Source organism: Pantherophis guttatus, chromosome 3 (genome assembly GCF_059756535.1).
Source record: "Pantherophis guttatus breed Tessera chromosome 3, ASM5975653v1, whole genome shotgun sequence".
NCBI classification, from domain to species: Eukaryota; Metazoa; Chordata; class Lepidosauria; order Squamata; family Colubridae; genus Pantherophis; species Pantherophis guttatus.
The window spans coordinates 113,647,531-113,653,723 of NC_142065.1; the positions used below are offsets into that span (position 1 = coordinate 113,647,531).

A 6,193-nucleotide genomic window follows, 5' to 3' on the forward strand; every position below is an offset into this window, starting at 1 on the left:
GTCCTCCCGCGGTTCCTAGTGGAGCAGGGAGCGGGTCACCCTAAACAGGGTGGCCGGGTGGTTATCTGATGATGCAATAAGAGCAGCAAAATAACTATATTTCGCTGCTTTTATCGCCACTAGGTAATTCCTAATATGAGATCTTATGAATGTCTGGTCCGATTCAGAAAGACTGGCCCTCCAACTACTCTCTAGGCGTCTTTTCCAGCGCTTCAACTCCCTCAGCTCCTCAGTGAACCAAGGAGCCAAACGAGATCGGCACCGGGTCAGAGGCCGCAAAGGCACAACCCGATCCAGAGCTCCAGCGGCCGCCCTATCCCAGGCGGCCACTAGGTCTCCAGTCGAGGTGTGTGCCAGAGCCTCAGGAAATGGCCCAAGCTCCATCTGGAAACTGTCAGGTTCCATCAGGCGCCTGGGGTGGAACCATCTTACTGGCTCTGCCTCCTTGTGGTGGAGTGCAGCGGTTCGAAGGTCGAGACGAAGGAGAGAGTGATCTGACTATGACAAGCGCTCAGTAACTATATCCCCTATCTCAAGGTCACTCAACCACTGTCCAGAGACAAAAACCAGATCCAGCGTGTTTCCCCCCGTGTGGATAGGGCCATGAATTAACTGGGTCAAGTCCATAGTTGTCATGGAAGCCATGAACTCCCGAGCCACCTCAGACGCCTCACCCATGGACGGCAGGTTGAAATCCCCCATGACCATAAGCCTAGGGGTATCAACCGCCACCGCGGCGATGACGTTGAGTAGCTCAGGCAGGGCTGCTGCCACATGGCAGGGAGCCAGGTACGTGATCAGCAAACCCATCTGAACCCTGTGACCCCATCTCACAAGGAGGGATTCACAGCCGTCCGTCCGAGGAACAGTGGCCTCCATCAGTCTCAGACCTTCTTTAATCATAACCATTACCCCCCCCGCCCCTACCCTGTAACCTCAGCCAATGGAATGCGCGGAAACCTGGTGGGCACATTTCAATGAGAGGCACCCCCCCTTGGCCCAGCCAGGTTTCCATAATACCTGCCAGGTCCGCTCCCCCCTCCTGAACAAGATCACAAATGAGGGGGGCTTTATTTACTACAGACCTGGCATTGCACAACATCAGCCAGCACCCTGATGAGGGTCTGTGCAACCTGAAAAACGAGTGGAGCTTTGGGGGCCGGAGCATGCCACCGCTCGTAGATAGCGGGTGCGTGCTCCCCTAACATGATATGGCCCCCTGCTCCTGCCATATCTACCCCTCCCACCCACAGTACTGATGGTAGAAACTTTATCTGGATATGCTTTAGCCCCCCCTTGACCCCGGGGCCCCCACCCTCCATGCCGCGTTTCACAACCATACCCGGCCCTCCCCTTAGTGGGTTATCCCCCATACCCACAGCCTTACTTCTAATCCAACCCTTCCCCCCCCCCCGGAACCCCTTAAAAAATTGGCTAAAAATTTATATAAAAAACCCCTCAGCCCCCTCTTTGTGGCATGCCACCTCTCTGGGTTCCAAAACCCGTCATCGCGGTAGGCCTTCAATAATGTAGAAGGCCAGGCCTACAAGAGGGGGGAGTCTCGCAAGGCAAAAAGCTCAGCCGGTGAGTACATCCCTAAAAGTCCGCCTGGGGAAGATGGAATGAGGCCAGGGATTCAATGATGATAAGTTTAAAAAGGTCCAGGAGAGACAGTCCGCCATTTCAGCGCAGGTCGAAACCGGAGTTCCACTGTCCTCTCACGGCAGTGGAGAGGAGTCTCAGGCTGCTGCCCCGAGAAAGCAATGACCAAGCCACCCTCTCACGGTGACTGGTATCGACAGGTCTTGTTCGGTGGCAGCAGCAGCAAGGTGACTCCCTCGGTGACCGCACCCAGGCTTGAACCTCTCCTCACAGCAAGGCATTATAGATGTAACTGGGACTGATGATGTAGCCAGAACCAGGGGTCAGCCGGATTAAAAGGTCCAAAGTCGGTCTAAAGCAGCCAAGGTAGTGCCGTTCCCCCCAGTGCTGCCCCGCAGCCGACATTTCATCCACAGCCACCGCAGCCGCCACTCCCAACCATCGCCGCCGCTGCTGACAGTCAGGAACCATTTTGGGGGTGCTTTTCTGGGGGGGGTCCAGTGACGCTCAAATGAGCCGCTGTCACCCCCACACCCCTCCCCACTCCGGCCGCTGCTGGGGGGTGCCAAGGCAACCAGCGCCACCCCGACCTTGCTCCACTCTCCTGTCAGTGTTGCTGACAGCTAGGAGCCATTTCAGGGGTGCCTTTCCAGGGGGGGGTCCAGCGACGCTACAACGAGTCACTGTCACCCCCGCACCCCAACTTTTGCAAAAAGTTCATCTATTTATTTTGCTTCTTTGGGTGGCCTGTAGTACATGTTATAGCAATGCCATTTCTTTTTCCTCTAACATTGACCCAAATACTCAAGAAGGCTTTCATTCTTGGTATTGTATATTTGAGTAGAGATGTAATAATTCTGTACATACAATGCAACTCCTCCTCCTCTTTTGTTGAGTTTCTTTTGAACAAATTATATCCTTCTAGTAATATGTTTCAATCTTGGTTTCCATCCCACCAAGTTTCAGTAATGCAACGATATCATACTTTTCAATGTGTACCAGGACTTCAAATTTTCCCTGTTAGTTCCCCATACTTTGAGCATTACTATAGAAGCATTTGAGCCTTTCATGACAAAATCTGCATTTGCTTTCTGCACCCTTCCAAGACTGAGTGGCTGTGGCTCCCGGCATCCCGATATAGTCAGTTGACTCCATCACTGACTATTGGGGGCGAGTCTTTGGCCCCCACAGAAAGGGCTCGCAATCTGGGAGTCCTCCTGGATATGCAGCTGTCCTTGGAGGAACATCTGACAGCTGTAACCAGGGGGACCTTTTGTCAGGTTCGCCTGATTCGCCAGTTGCGGCCCTTTCTTGATCGGGATTCCCTGTGCACAGTCACTCATGCCCTTGTCACCTCTCGCCTTGACTCTGCAACGCTCTCTACATGGGGCTCCCCTTGAAGAGCACCCGGAGGCTCCAACTGGTCCAGAATGCAGCAGCGCGGGTAGTGATGGGAGCAGCATGGCGCTCCCATGTAACACCGCTCCTGCGCGAGCTGCACTGGCTCCCAGTGGTCTTCCGGGTGCGCTTCAAGGTGCTGGTTATCACCTTTAAAGCACTCCATGGCATCGGGCCTAGCTATCTTCGAGACCGCCTGCTGCTACCGACGACCTCCCATCGTCCCGTGCGCTCCCACAGAGAGGGCCTCCTCAGGGTGCCATCAGCCAATCAATGTAGGCTGGTGACCCCCAGGGGGAGGGCCTTCTCTGTGGGGGCACCTACCCTCTGGAATCAGTTGCCCCCAGAGATAAGGAGAATCCAAGACCTTAGTGCCTTCTGCTGTGCCCTTAAAACCCACTTTTTCCAGCAAGCCGGGCTGGCTTAAGAAGAAATTTTAAATGTTTTAATTGGTTTGTATTTTTAATTTTGGGCCAAATTTATATATATATTAATTGTTTTTTTAATATTTGTATTTTATGTTTTTTAATTCTGGCTGTACACCGCCCTGGGTCCTCAGGGAGAAGGGCAGTATATAAATTTTAAATAAATAAATAAATAAGTAAATAAATAAATAAATAAATAAATAAATAAATAAATAAATAAATAAATCTCCTGTTTTATACTTGAGTACCTTGTCCTTCTCCATACTCTCTTCTTTGTTGTCCGATTTGTTGTCTTGGGGTTTATGCTTGGGTTTTGTCCTAAAAATTGGCCTTCTTCCCCTTCTAGTTTTAGTTTAAAGCCCTTTGAGCTGAGCCAAATGTTCTCCAAACACATTCTTCCCAATTCTTATGAAGTATAATCCATCGCTTGCCACAGGCCCTATCTGCAGATAATGTAAACCATCCATCCAGAAATCCAAAGTTCTGTCACTGGTACCATCCCTTGAGCAAGCACTCCCCCATAAGGGAATCCTCCATTCCCTTATGGGGGTTGACCATCTCTTGGAAGTATGGATGAAAACACCACTTGTGTTCCTAACTATTTTGCCCAGTTGCTCATAGTCCCTTGATATTTTTTCAGACTCTTTTTTTTCCAGACATGAAAGGAGAAAAGAATAATAATTGGTGGGCTTGATTATTTGGGTAAGCTAAGTAAGTCATTGTCGTCGTCATCATCATCATTATTGCTGGACAACTTGATAAAATAATAAAAATGGATATAAATCTAACATTAAAATGTTAGCATCCAAAACCAGAGTGGAAATGTCACAGCCCTCCAAAAATTCAGCCATTAATTTTAATCCTAATCCTAACCTTTAGAATGAAAATAACTAATTTCTTCTAGTCATCTAACAAGATCAAATCAATCAGCTATAAGACTAAACACCATTTCTCACAGAAGATATAGCATGATTTCTTTGGTATAAGCTTCAAGATAAATTAACTCCTAATAAATACATACACACGCAAACACACATTCCGTTGCAGCTCAACACAAAAACAAAATTCTCAGAAAGAAAAGTTGGAATGAAGGACTAAAGTATTAAAAGGCAAGCTATTTTACTGTATTGTTTTACTTAATATGTTTTCTTAGATTTTTAAATATAATTATTTTGTTTTAGATTTTAAATTAAAGAAATTTATCATTGGAAAAATGGCATTGGTATTTGGAAGCCTTATACAGTGATTGCATTTCCCCCCAAAAAATTTAAATACTGAAATATTGTAGTCACCAGGAATTCCATTAGATTTCAAGGATATTGTATATGTAGCAGCTTTGTCAAGCTGCTTTTTTTTCTCCACCAACTACTTCTGATAGAAAAATACAATTGCTTTCTTCCTAAACGTTGCAAGCTCGCTTCGGCAGCACATATACTAAAATTGGAATGATACAGAGAAGATTAGCGTGGCCCCTGCGGAAGGATGACACGCAAATTCGTGAAGCGTTCCATATTTTTTTTTACGCAAGCACAAAATTTGTGAGAATTTTTATAAAATGTTTTATAGATGGCACTTAGATCCTAAAAAATTATCATGTATGTACTCGAATTTGTAAGCTAAATGTTGGAGATGTGAATGTGATGATGCAACTTATTATCATATATGGTGGACCTGTAAGAAAATCAAGGCATTTTGGATAAAAATTTGGTCAGTGATGCAGAACATTCTGAAAAAAAGGTTGAAATTTACTTCTCAATTGTTTTCACTGGGTATAACAATGGATTGTACAGTATTAGAGACTAAATTGATTTTGAAATTAATATCAGCAGCTAAGCTGTTGGTAGCTCAATATTAGAAGAAGGACTCTTTGCCTACTATTGAAGCGTGGATATTGAAAGTAACAAACCTAGCAGAAATGGCGAAAATCTCAGCGTACTTGAAGGACCACATGCAAGAAAGATACGTATCGGAATGGAGAAGATGGATTGATTATATTCAAAATAAGTATCAGACAAGAAAATATCAAATAGCTTATGAATGAATATTAAGTATTAGAAGTACTATGTTATCTATAGTGGAGTTAAGGTTTCAGGGGGGGATTTAGTAGTTTGAGGATAGATAGGTTAATTTAGCTTATGATTGTTAATTGAAATACCTTGTATTTTGCTCTGGGAAGTCGGGGGGGGAGGGGAGGGAAAGCGTGGGGGGAATATTGGGGGGAATTCTTTTTTTTTTGTAAAACTTTTCAATAAAAAAAAAAGTTGCAAGTTTAATGGCTGGATCAGGTAATCCTGCATTCTATAATTGCTTTTAAAAATATGTAGATGGGATGAACTAACCAAGAAAATCAGGCTGTTGCAACAGGAGTTTTAAGATCTGAAAATGTCACTAACAATTAGACGCTTAGAACATCATCCATATTCTAACCCATGAAAGATAACATTCAGTTTTCATTGTATGTGGGTTTTAGCTATCTATTTAGCCACTTTATACAAAATCTGTACTTATAAGAACAATATCAGTTCATATTGATAAGTATCCCAATCTATCAATAGCTTGTGAGAAATGAAGACTTTCATATTGCTGCCTTCTTTTCTTAAAGAGTGCATTACGATCCTTTCTCAAAATCAGGATATTTGGACTCCCAGAGCAAGAAATGTCATTATCGAATCTCATAAAGAAACAACTTGGTCTGAGTACATATACAATATCTTAATTCTATTTCTGACAGCTTTTCTGGTAATTTTTTGAGACCACAGATATGAAAG

The 6,193-nt window shown here is 44.9% G+C and overlaps 1 non-coding gene across 1 annotated transcript; it reads left to right on the plus strand.

Moving 5' to 3' along the window:
- Window positions 1-4,835: 4,835 nt before the first annotated feature.
- On the plus strand, window positions 4,836-4,942 carry LOC117661301 (U6 spliceosomal RNA). Its single transcript, XR_004589954.2, has one exon. It is a non-coding gene; the product is annotated as a U6 spliceosomal RNA (small nuclear RNA).
- Window positions 4,943-6,193: the final 1,251 nt, after the last annotated feature.